Raw genomic sequence first — 13608 nt, 5'->3', positions numbered from 1 at the left:
AACACCGGGTCTTTCATTTCTGTCAAGCTGCAGCTCTGCTCTCTGATTCTGCCTCGCTGAATTTTTGTTGTCATTCTAAGTAGACCTATAATGCTTCGCTGCCTTTGTGACGTTGCCGTTGCCGTAGCCGTTGCCATTGCATGTTTCAGTAGATAGAACTGGCCCATCATTCCGTTCTCTAGATGTCTTTTCCAGAATCTCTTCGAGTAATAAAAATGCTGCCTAGTCAGTACTCGGCTTAGAGCCAGACCTAAGAAACATCTTTTGGCTGAAGATCCCAAGTAACAAGTATTTTTTGTAGAATAAATTCATCGTTGTGCAAATTAATCTCTCTCTCTCTCTCTCTCTCTCTCTCTCTCTCTCTCTCTCTCTCTCTCTCTCTCTCTGAGCTATGCAATCGACCGTCGAGTTCATTTTAAAGTTCCTTATGACCTGTTAAAGTGGTTGAACGACTTGATAATAAAACTGTGAAGAAATATCTTGGGAGAAAATTCTTTAAAAAAACAGTCACAATCTTGGTGCAAAGAACAACATAAGCCTAACCAAAGACCCAACTGTCCATAAATACAATACACACCTTTGAATCTATTTATGGGAATAGACTAAGTCGTCACTTGTCAGCGACTCAGCTGGGCTGGACGCGTAATTCATGTCGGATTTTAGGCCGATGCGTGTTATTTATAAAAAAAGAATGTTTAGCCCTAATAACTCATAATACAGCTCCTGTATATGATAACACACATCTATAGATGTTGTTTGATTGAAGAGCGAGCGCTGCATTATTCGGTGCTGAGGTTATACGAAAATATCCCGTGATGTTGTTCAGTGCAACTTCGCCTTGTAACGCATCTCGAATGATGTTCTCTAATGGCGTGCAATAAATAGCTGCAAATGAAAGGCGATCAAGGTTGAAAGAACAGATCAATAGCATTTGGGCGTCTTTCTCTTTCGATGTTAGGTGTAGATTTAGGACAAAAGGCAGCCATACGAGTATTTCTGTGAGTGTTATATTACACGATTGCAGAAATTAATAGATAACCAATAATGGTAAAGCCACTGTCAAAAGATAAATTTAATGTGGTATGGAGAAATTGTTTAGATATACACCATTTGAAAAAATGTTGTATCAGAGAAACAGTATGTTAAACCAAGTTGAGGTTCAGAGGAAACCACTTTTTTTAACGAATTCCATAGATGTTGAAGCAGTTAGCTTGTGCAACTTGCTTCGCAGAACGACGTCATCCATTTTCCATTGAGATGTCGCAGATGTCACGATGTCCAGTGTCAGAAATCATTGATTCCATTTTCAGCATAATTGTGGTATAGGCCTTCTGGCAGGGTGATGAATATCAGTGCTCGTAACTTTCAGACTGCAATACAGCCTTGAAACGTCCCGTTCCTTTGTATTATTATTATTATTATTATTATTATTATTATTATTATTATTATTATTATTATTATTATTATTATTATTTGATGTTTCGAATGCTGTGTATTTATATAGGTGTTCGTTATATACGTTTGTTATTTTCATCTTTTTTCTGTGTTTTATTTTTTATTCTATGTCTTTTCATTTATTATAGTTATTCTCTTTTATAGATGCATCATTTCGTCTCATCCGATTGAATATGTGGAAATTCTGAACGATAATAAACGAGAAAGGTAATCGATAGACAGGTAACACGATGAGAGGTGCAAGATACACTTTTAGTACAGTTGTATGCCAGGCGTGTTGCTGATGAAGGATAGTGTATGAATAAATATAATTCGTAAATGTGTATAATGTGCTGTGTGTTATTCTAAGTAAAAAGCCGTTTACCTTCAAATGGAGAGGCTCCAGAGCGGAAAGGGTAACAGTTAGACCTACATTCAGCTGCGAACTGCGGAGTCAAGAATTGAAATCCGATAAATATAAAAAGACTTCCACAGCCGCTCAGTTATTTCCTAAAACTACAAGAAGCCTCATGAGAAGCACGTCGACCCCTGTCATCTAATATATACGGTGCCATTCAGTTATTCAGTTGCATCTTATGGTTCCTTTCGCTCTTCCTGCATATTAAAGTCAATTTCTTTATAGGAAAAACAAAATAATGGCCTCATTCATGGATCAACGCTGTATATAAGAAAACTTCAACAGCACTGCATACTTCGCATAATCACATAAAAGTCTTATCAGGAATGTGCAGAATTCCCTTATACTTACTGTACCATTCACCTTTATCTTGTATGCACATCTTAATACTTCGTAACTATATAACCCTGTCATCAGTCTAGCGCCTCGAAGCATTCCATACGCCCAACCATCTCTAAATACTTTCATCTAGCATTTGACCCAAGTTGATCTTTTTGCCACGTCAAAATATCCCCACATTTATCATCCCTTAAATTCTTTTTAGGCCAGATAGATTTTGCAAGAATTCATCTCAACAGCTTCAACTTTTGTTTTGTAAAAGTGTTAGCTCATCTGTCCATTCATACATTCCCGCCTTAACTTTCATTAACACTCCAAGTCTCTTCCCAGTCTTTTGCACACACCCTGCTACCTTCCCATGTTCACAGGCTGTGGAATTCACCTCTACATTCATCCTGCCATTATGCATTATATTTACTCACGAATACGTTTGAATCAGTTGTTTCCATTCATTCACGATCTGTATCAACATTCACTGCTCCATCTTCGTGGTTTACTTATACAAAGGTCCGCGACATCTGAGGGGGATCCATGACACTAACCACTAGTGTCATGGATGCCCTCAGATGTCGCGGGTCGCGTCTCCCCCAGGGCGATGAAAAATAGCTGGCTTTGTTGCATGATCAGTTACTGCTGCAGTGTGGGGTCTGCGGTTGAAAACAACATTCTTAGGAAGCTTGAATTTCAAGTCACTGGCCCCTGCATGCTTGTTCCATGTGGATAGGTTTCATCTACTGAAATAATAATAATAATAATAATAATAATAATAATAATAATAATAATAATAATAATAATAATAATAATACCCTTTGAAACTTTTGCTTGCTCACATTTACTCTCAACATTCTCTTGTTGCTAAAACGTTCATACATTTTCACTAACTTCTACAGTTTCTCTTCACTGTCCGCAATCAGTACTGTATTATCTGCAAACAGAAATCATTCCAAACTCTGTTTAGACTCTTTTCTCTTTCCTCTCATCTTACTTTCTTTCTCTGACCCTTGGCTTCACTCATCCATGAAGATTTTTGACGCCTGCTGACTAAAAAATGCCTTCCTTTCTAATACCTCTTCTAAACCGCCTATACAGAGCTCTAGGTTTCCCCTTCTTCCTCTCAATAAACACTTCCAAACTAAATACTGCTTTTATGAATTGATCGTTACCAATTCTTTCCACATTATCAAACTGTCTCGTCACAAATCCATCCTGTTTACCACTATTTGTTCTTCCTATTCCACGTTTCTCACTCCATTCACCATTTACACTCCTTTTCCAAAAAGGAGAGTTAGTTCAACAGTCCCTTCAAACATTCCCAGCTTAGCTTGCATATGCATTCCAAATCTTTTATCAATCTTTTGCGCTTTCCACGCTTCACCTGTTCTGTGACTCACATTATCTCTTATTCTACCATCATTTGTCCTGCCATATTACTCCCAAATAATGTATACGATTCTGACACTTCAGTGCTTCCACCAAACACATTAACATTCATTATATCATCTTCCTGATTTTCATTTGCCCCCACCATCTTATTGTTGATCACGTCTACTCTCGACTTTCTCCTCTTGCAGGCTCTCTCTTGTTCTTTCTCCAGCTCGCGAATCGGTACCGTATCGTCTGCTAACATCAACTCTTCCATATTCCATTCACTACTCATTTTCTTATTCCACAACTCTTCACCTAAGCTAAGTCTCATTTCCTTTCTCCCATATCTCGCGTTAATCAGAGTATAAAGATATTAAACTGTTATGGAGACAAAATACACATTTTTCTCAAGACTAACTTTTACACTGGATCAGTCTCTGTCCCGTTTGCATATTCTAAGTCGTGCTTCGCTTTGTACATAAATCTTTCAATCACGCTTAACAACTTCTGTTCTATATCGTACATTATTGACACCCTCCATATTACTTTTCTTTTGTTTCTTTGATAAACTTTTTCTTGGTCCATTTATATATGTAAATATATATATATATATATAAAGTATATATATATATATATATATATATATATATATATATATATATATATATATATATATATATATATATATATATATACATACATACATATATATATATTTGTGTATATATACGTATATATACATACAAATGTAGTTATACATATATATATATATATATATATATATATATATATATATATATATATATATATATATATATATATATATATATATATATATATATATATATCATAGACACACATGTATCTTCTTCTTTCTCTGCATCTTTTCCCACTTGTATGTGGGGTTGACGTTTCTGACAGCTTTCCTCCTCCACCTGGCTCGGTCAAACAGATCGTCCTCTGACAATTGTTTGTCTCTCATATCTTCTCTAACTACAACCATCCACCTTTGCTTTGGTCTTCCTCTTGCTCTCCCACCAGGCACCTCCATCTGCATCACTCTCCTCCCTACATATGTCTCACCCCTTCTCATCACATGGCCATGCCACCGCAGTCTTCTTTCCTGGGCCTTCTTTGATAGTTCTACGACTTTAGTAGTTCCTCTTATTCTCTCATTTTTTACCCTGTCTATTTTTGTTACTCCACACATCCACTTGAGCATTTTCATCTCTACCGCATCCAATTTCTCCTCTTGCACTCTCTTTACCGGCCATGTTTCTGCTCCATACATCAAAGCTGGTCTCACTACTGTCTTATACACTCTTCCTTTAACCTTTATTTTGATTTTGCGGTCGCACAAGACACCTGACATCTTTCTCCAGTTTTTCCATCCAGCCTGCACTCTGTGTGTTATTTCTACATCCAAATTTCCATCATCAGTCACTGTTGAACCAAGATACTTAAGTTTTTCTACTCGGTTCAACCTTGTCCCTTCATACTAATCTCGGAGTCTTGATCTTCATTAAAACTTAGGTATTCAGTTTTCTTCCTACTGATCTTTAAACCTCTTCCCTTGTACACCGAGTAACATTATACCAATGTAATTACAATTCTCTTTATACACTTATGCAGTCTAACAGTTATTCTTCTCAATTATTCAAACATACTTTACAAATCTTGGGCAGCTTCTCAATTAACACTTACACCACTGTACTGCAGCATCATACTTGTAATCCCATCAACCCATTGTGTCTTTCCATTCTTCAACATCTTGATTGTCCTCATGTCTTCTAGTCAATTTTACAATTATTTTGAAACTTACTGTAGCCCTTTCCATCTCTTGAGTCACTCACTCCTGTCTCTTTCATATTCTTGACACTCACTCCATCGACCCAGAACTGCACTCATTTTAGACGTGTCTCCATTTGCGTCTTTTATACTGAAATCCATGTCAGCTTTTCTTTCTGCATTTACTTCCTTGTATAACAACTTCTTATTCTCTCTAAAATCCTTGTTCACTTCCTCCCGTGTATTTCTTGCTATTTGCATTCGTTTTCTTTCAATTCATTCCTGACTAACATATCCATCCCCGCACGAATAAATTTTATCTCCTCTATTGTTTAATGGCACCTTAAATATCTCCTTTTTTCTTCTACTGAACCTTCATTTCCTCTTTGTACCATTTATTGTTTATATTCCCTTTTCCTCTCCTTCTATAGCCTCAAGCACGTCCCTTTTTCTCTATTATCATCTACTCTGAAACTTTGTTTTAAACCCTAGCTACACTTTTTACACTTCACACTTCTTGTCAAACTCACCTTATATAATATACCAGCTGACCAACGCGGCACTGCCCAGGAAACCAATAAACCCCCTCTCTCTCTCTCTCTCACTTCTTCTCCCTCTCACTCTCTCTCACTCTCTCCCTTTCCTGTTAAGATAGTTGCTTCAATTACATCGCCCAGCATTTTTGACATTTTACATTTCACCCCTTCTCACCCCCCATTCCTACTGGGGCTGAACTTGGACTTAAAGGGCATTGAGAGTGTTACTATTCATCTCAGCGACCTCGAAAACTACGGATTAGACACTAATATCTGTCGTTTTCAGTTATTTTTATATGTCAGCCCCTTCCCACTCCACCCCTTTTGGTGCCAGTGATGTCCTACACCCACAGTATTCTTTTCCAGATAGTAAGTCATATGTATACCAAGTTTGGTTGAAATTGCTCAGCGTGTTTCAGAGTTATGCTGGAACATACACACACACATACATCCATTTATATATATATATAGACACTAACACACACACGCTCTTGCATATATAGGCCTATATACACATATATATATGTATGTATATATATGAACTGATTTATATAGAAATTCATGTTTGAGACATAGTGGAAAATCTGCTAGTTGTTTGTACACATTTGTGATCAGAGAGTAACGAACAGATACTGCTGATTCGTCAAACGCCATATGATCGTTGGGGTTTGGCGTGGGCAATTCAAATGAGTGCCATACATTGAAGAGCCTTATTGGTTCCATTCGATTATAAGAGACCAATCAGCTGAGGTCTTTGACCTAAGTAAGTTCAGTTTGAAAAGTTAATGATCAGCAGGGGATCAGCAGTCAACGGGTTGGGGCTCGTCTATAAGACAGTGATCGGCGCGTGTCACCTCAGAGTGCCTTCTCGCTATAATTGCATAATTAACTAGCGTAATATTAGCAACGGGGCCCTATGTAACTATTAAGGAAAGTACACATGTTAATTGTATCTTATGCGTTTCATTTGTACTGGTAAAACCTTTATATGACCGAGAATCAGGTCATATTTTTGGTGTCAGTCATGGGGTCTTGCCAATATATAATAATAAACAGCATAATTGTGAAGCTGAAATAAATAATGCAAACTCAAAGAAAACCACCGTGCAGTGGCAGAAGTGCCAGTACTAGCAGTGCCAGTGCTAACAGTAACAGTGGATGGTCGTTGACAGCTCTTTCACACTGTCATCTTCCTTAGCACTGTTACTGTTAGCACTGGCACTGCTAGTACTGGCACTCCTGCCGTTGCGTGCCAGTTTTTTTCGAGTTTGCATTGTTTATTTCATCTTCACAATTATGCTGTTAATCATTATGTACTGGCAAGACCCACAACTGACACCAAAAATATGATCTGATTCTTGGTCATATAAAGGCTTTACCAGTACAAATGAAAAGAGTTGCACAAATTAACAAATGAAATACAAAATAAAAAGGCCTTCGACCCAACACAATTTTGGCCAACATCACGTCTTCCCTGCAAGCGTGATCAGTTGAGAAAATAAAAAAAATGCCAGTGCTAGATGGATCAGTGCCTGAGTTTGACAACTCATGCACTGGTGAAGGTTTCCTTTTGATTGAGACCTTCATAAAGTGTATTGAAAACGGCACAGTAGGCTGGACAGATAGAGGAAAAAATTGTGCAAACAAAACAAAGAGCGACTGGGAATGCAGCATGGCAGATCAGGAGTTGAGACGTCAGTTGCTCAACAAACTGAGGCACTTTTAAACAGCACCTCACCCAAGAGTTTGCCCTACACCGAGAGGAGAAGATGGAGCTAATGGAAGATTATGATCCCGTGCTGGGGGCAGGAGAGTTGATTTCAGCATTCTGTAATCACGCCAGTGAAGACTACGAGTCCCTCACCCCTGAAAGAGACCAGACTGTAGAGGGAAACGAAGCTTTCTGCTGACTCATGCTGAGGCGAATTCTTCCCACCTCCATAGTGGGATTCCTTATTGGCAACGAGAGGCCCTTACAAGCCTTGCTGCCGAAGGTTCAACTTCTGTTAGACCACAAACAACACCAACAAGCAAGGGGGAGGGGACAGTCCTCGGTTAAACAACCTGACCAAGCGAGTCCTCAGCCAGCCCCACCTACCATCCAGGGGGCAGGGTTACGCACCCAGGGACCTCGAAGAGGCAAAGGGAAACCAGCCGGGAACAAGATGGTTGGCCATTGCTGGTAGTGTGGAAGGGAGGGCCACATGAGGGCCAAGTGCCTCTCACTCACTGAGCCATGATGTTGTTTTTGATGCAATGTAACAGATCACCTCATGAACTCTTGTTCAAAAAATGACAGCCAGTGGAACAACGCTCCCCCTGCACCAAGGAGAGGAAGGGGAAGGCGGTGTGGAGGAGGAGTCGAGAGGACCCCCAACTACACTCATGCCCATCAGGTCCAAACAATGACTGTGTCCCCGGTAGAACTGGGGAAGGGGGGGAGTCAACCAACCCCTGGAAAAGTAGTGGAGAGCCCTCCACTAACCGTCGCTGCCCCTACCGGAACTTTGAGGGTGCCAGGAGGGAAGGTAATGCAAGAACCTACTGCCCGCCCTCAATCCGCAAAGGAAGCTAAAGTGCCAGTCATGCGAATAAGGGTAGGAGAGTGACAGGGAAGGGCGTTGATCAACACTGGCACAAGTGCGTCTTTGTTAGAAGAACACCTAGCGAAAGGGTTGTTGCAGCCTGTGAAAAGATGTTTAGCTTTAAGTACAGCAGGCTGTCATCAGATGATAACCCAGAGGACTGTGAAGCAACAGGTAACCATCGATGGGCGAGTAATGACATATACCTTATATGTAGTGCCAGCATTACAAGTAGAAGGAATTGCATTTATTTTAGGAATTGATTTTGTGGATAGGAACGAAATAATAATAACTGGTTCAGACGGGAAGGGGATCGAAGTATGTTTAAAAGGACAACAAATCCCCATGGAGGGGGAGAGATCGAGGTGCCTACAAGTCTCCCTAAGATCGAAGGGTGGTGGAGGGGAAGTATCCGCCACCCCAGAGGAAGGAAATGTGGCACCACCCCGGACCCTCTCATCCCTCACCGTGACACCCACACAGAACTTACTGGAAGGAACCTTAGTTATGATCAGACCCCATCAGAAATGGGAAGATTTTATCATTCTGGGTCTGAGTGAGGTAATGCACGGCGAGGTTAATGTGCCATTTATTAATGTTAGCGATCAGAGTATTGTACTAGACAGTGGGTCGATATGCGACCTTGAACCTTGCAAAATAGCAGATCCTTCTCGCACACTCACGACCTTGAGTAGCACATGTCAGGGTCGCAGTGAAGAACATCTAGTTAGACTCTTGCGAACAGCTGGTGGGTCTGCCCCTTTTACTTATCAAAATATTGTCAAGGAAATTATAGAAAGTTATCAAAATGTAATCTCGATTGGCGACGAAACCCCAGGCAGAATAAATAATTTTCCTTTTGTTATAGAGACCGGGGATCAACCACCCATAAGATCTGAGCCGTATAGAATTCCAGTTTGTTATCAGCGGGAAGTGGAGAAAGAATTTAATAAATTAATGGAACAAAGGACAATTAGAGAAAGTGAATCTCCCTGGGCCTCGCCAATCGTGATGGTTAAAAAGAAGGGTGGTTCTCTTAGGTTATGTGTTGAATATAGAAAGTTGAATAGTATCACAAAAGACAATGTAGTCCCATTGCCCTCTATCAAAGAATTGTTGATTAAGGTCAGAGATAGTAAATTCTTCACCACCTTGGATTTAAAGTTAGGTTATACCTATAGACGAGAGTAGCAAAGAAAAGACAGCCTTTATGACAAATGATCAATTGTTTGAATATAATTACCTTCATTTGGAGTAAAGAATGCTCCTGCCCATTTTTCACGTGTTATGATGTCGGTATTAGCATCAGTATTAGGGCATAGTGTGTTTGTATACTTAGATGACATAATCATAATAGGGGCTACAGTAGAAGAACACAAGAAGAACATTATTGAAGTCTCAGAAGCTTCAAAGCAACATGGTATGAAAATTAATCTAACCAAATGTAGATTCTTTCAGCAAGAAGTTGAATTTCTGGGGAACATCATAACAACTGAAGGCCTTAAGCCATGTGGAGATAAAGTAGCAGCAATTAAAGAATTCCCCCAACCGAAGAATGCAAAAGAAGTAGCCAGTTTCCTCGGGCTCACAGGCTACTATCCTAAAATCATAAAAGATTTTGGTAAAACAGCGAGACCACTAGATTCATTGAGCAAACAGTCAGATTTTCATTGGGGACGGAAGGAAGAAATAGCTTTTCAAGAATTAAAGATTTCACTCACTAGTAATGAACTGTTAGCTTATCCAAAGTTCAATCGACCATTTCTAGTAACCACCAACACGAGCAGTATACTATTGGGGGATTTATTTCTCAAGTTGACGATGCAGGGAATAAAGAACCAATTTGTTTTGCATCACGAGCATTAAAAGGGGCAGAGAAGAATTACAGTACCTTTGATAGAGAGGCATTGGCAATTCTATGGATGCTGGAGGGGCATCGCTACTTTTTTCTGGGGCATAAAGTCAAAATAAACACAGATCATCGCCCATTGGGAGGTTTATTCAAGAAAGGGGATTTAACCACTCGCCAGGCTTGTTGGATCGAGCGGCTGTTAGAGTTTGATATTGTGGGAATTGAGCATATAGCAGGGAAAACAAATAAAGTAGCTGATGCCCTCTCTAGGAGTGCCATAATGGGAGTTACAACCCGAGCAGCAAAGAGAGAGGAACAATGGCAAAAGAAACAGTTGCATGCCTCAGAGGCACCCGATGTAGAAAGCGGGAATAACTCAGTAATTCAAGAGTTAGGAAAAGAGAGAAGGGGTGCGAATCAAACCAGCTGTGAGAACAAGAGAGCTAATCCTCCGGGGGGGCGGTCAGCAAGCGAATGTCCTGGAAGTGAGACCGAAAGTAGAAGAATTTGGGTGAGTTTCGAACGAATTTGTGCTTGTTTTTGCAGAATTTCATACGAAATTTGAGAAAATCTGTGTGATTTGTGAGGCTGGAGTATGGAAGAGGTGATGAGGGGTCGGAAGTCCGGACCATGGATTGAACAGGTTAAGGCTTATGTAAGGGGAACGAGTAACGAGTTTCCAGATTTCCTAACAGTGCAAAGATATGTTCTTCCTTGAAGGAGATATCTTATTTTGTAAATATGAGAAGAGACCGGGTAATATCCGATCTCGCGTTGTCCTTCCTCCCTCTTTGGTAGAGAAAGCCATCCACATGATACATGCAAGTCCCTATGCGGGACATATAGATACAGAAAGTTTCCTCAAGAGGGCACAAGAATCCTTTTTTTTGGATAGGGATGACAAAAGACATTGTAAAATTCATCTCCCAGTGCCACATCTGTAGTACCATGAAAAACCCCTGGTGGACCAAACTGTTACACCGTCTCTGGGAGACCAGGAACTGGCCTCCTCGGACACAGAGGTCGAGATCGCTCTTGCTCCGGTTGTCACAGCAGAGGGAGTAGAGAGCCCTCTTGTAGTTCCTGAAGTTACCCCTGACTTCTCGCCCGCTAGCCATTATGGCCTTTCCCCAGAGTCGGTGCCCTCATTACCTCCTATGTCTGACATAGATAGGCCTTGGAGGAACCCGAAGAAGAAGAAGAAGGGTGGAAGACAGCCCAGTAGTTGCAGGGTCATGAGCTCATCCTGGCACTAGTGCCCTCTTGGCACAGTGCCTGCCCAACTTAGGGTGATCCTGGCCCCTTGCCCAGAGGAAGTAGCCAGAGTGATCTTTATCATACTGTAGCCTAGACCAGCTTGAGTACATTGTAGCAGTAACCTTGTCACTTACAACTTCCATCGAGCCACAGTAACCACGTAAGTACATTGTAATTGAAACCAGCCATTTTAAACTATTGTGAAGAGAGCCACTAAGCTCATGACACGCATGGCCTAAGACCTCAGTGAGGCGAGCATTTATCATATGAGGCAAACCTCATGTACCAAACAGGAATTACCAATTGTAGTGCAAACCCTTGTAACTTAGATAGTTCATTGTCCTTACATTGGTGCTACATCTGTGGTCTGATAGGTTAGGATAGAGATACCATAGAATGTACCATTTGGGTAGGTCTAAAACATCACGATCATAAGAGGTAGCACGTAATAACTGTAAGCATCTTTAAGTACAGTTAGGAGTCTCAGATCCTTTCTAGAGTTAGGTAGATCAGTAGCTAGTTAGACTGCACAGGACAAATCTGCTCAGGGGAGAAGAGTAAAGTTATTGAGGCGAACAGCTTGTTTAGTACAGACCTTCATGCCCGAAAGGGAGTGAAGGCCTTCTTAAAGGGGGGAGCTTTTATAAATATTCTGCTGTTCGACCTCCCTGCATTAATTTTTGTATTAATATACTCCTCAGAAAGACCAGCAGAACATTCTGGGAAAAGCAGAGAGAAGGGAGCTAGTTGTGTTTTCAAAATTAGCAGTTCCCAACACCTTATAAGTTAGCATTAGAGACCTATCCAACAGGGAGGTTTTCACCAGGTCACCTCTAGTGAGAGTATTCTTAAGCCTTCATTTTCCTCTGTACTATGTATCAATGATGCTTTTGTCAATGTTCAAACTGCTGGAGGCTGTTGAAGGAACGCTGTTCACGAAAACACCGAGACCCTGCTTCTGACCTAGGGTCAAAGAGAGAGCACAACCATCTTAGAGAGCACACACGTGTCAGTGCTCCTGATAATTCTGTACTTTGTCCCTTCTCCTGTCTTTTATTTACTAAGTGAATAGACGTATTGCATTGTTCCAACTCCTGGGCGTCCGTTGCCATGCGCAAGCAGCCTACGTGAAGGTAAGTCTGGAACTGACAAGACTTCATCATTCTGCTGGTGTTTCTTCCCCTGTATTTCTATTTCCATTTTTCCCCCTTCCTCAGCCACTGACTAGAGATCCTGGTGAAATCATAATTCCTGTATGAAGTCTAGTATATGAATAAGTATTATTGCCTATTGAGATTGTATAAGATATTCCCCTTGCAGTAAGTAGGAATTAGGGAGAATTCAAGTATAGGTAATACTTAGGCAGCCTTGGAACCTGATCGTACCATTGTTTGGAAGAGGAATAGCCTTTTAAAATACTCGAATTGCTTACGAGGGAGCTATGAGATGATCACCGTTGCGTTTCAGCTGAAGTAGGGAAATATTACTGTGTCTGAAGAGGACTACTTGACTCATGTAAATGCCCTCACTGTAAAAGCACATTATCTTTTTTTTGGGGGGGGGGGGCTAGGTGGGTAATAAATGGGTTATTTAATTCATTTGTTCCAGGAATAATCGAATTATTTAATACATAGTTCCGACTGGCTACCTAATCTAATTAAGTAATTGTCTGTCTTTTGGGGTAACTTTTAGCTTTAATTGACAGGATTACGTGGGTCTTAGGTAGAGCAGGGCTACATAAATTACAGTAATTAAATAAGAAACTCATCAGCTGAAGGACCCACATAAGTATGTATATATATATATATATATATATATATATATATATATATATATATATATATATATATATATATATATATATATATATATGTGTGTGTGTGTGTGTGTGTGTGTGTGTGTTTGTGTGTGTGTGTGTGTGGTAGATTTCTACCCATATGTATTAGACCTCTGAAAATGGCTTAAATTCGAAACCGGTCAGGATTTACACCCAGAGTTGCATTTCCTTGTGGTAAAAGTGAGACATAAATCATG

This window comes from Macrobrachium rosenbergii, chromosome 25, assembly GCF_040412425.1.
Source record: "Macrobrachium rosenbergii isolate ZJJX-2024 chromosome 25, ASM4041242v1, whole genome shotgun sequence".
NCBI lineage: Eukaryota > Metazoa > Arthropoda > Malacostraca > Decapoda > Palaemonidae > Macrobrachium > Macrobrachium rosenbergii.
The sequence above is the reverse complement of the archived record's forward strand: the minus strand, read 5'-3'. Positions refer to the sequence as shown.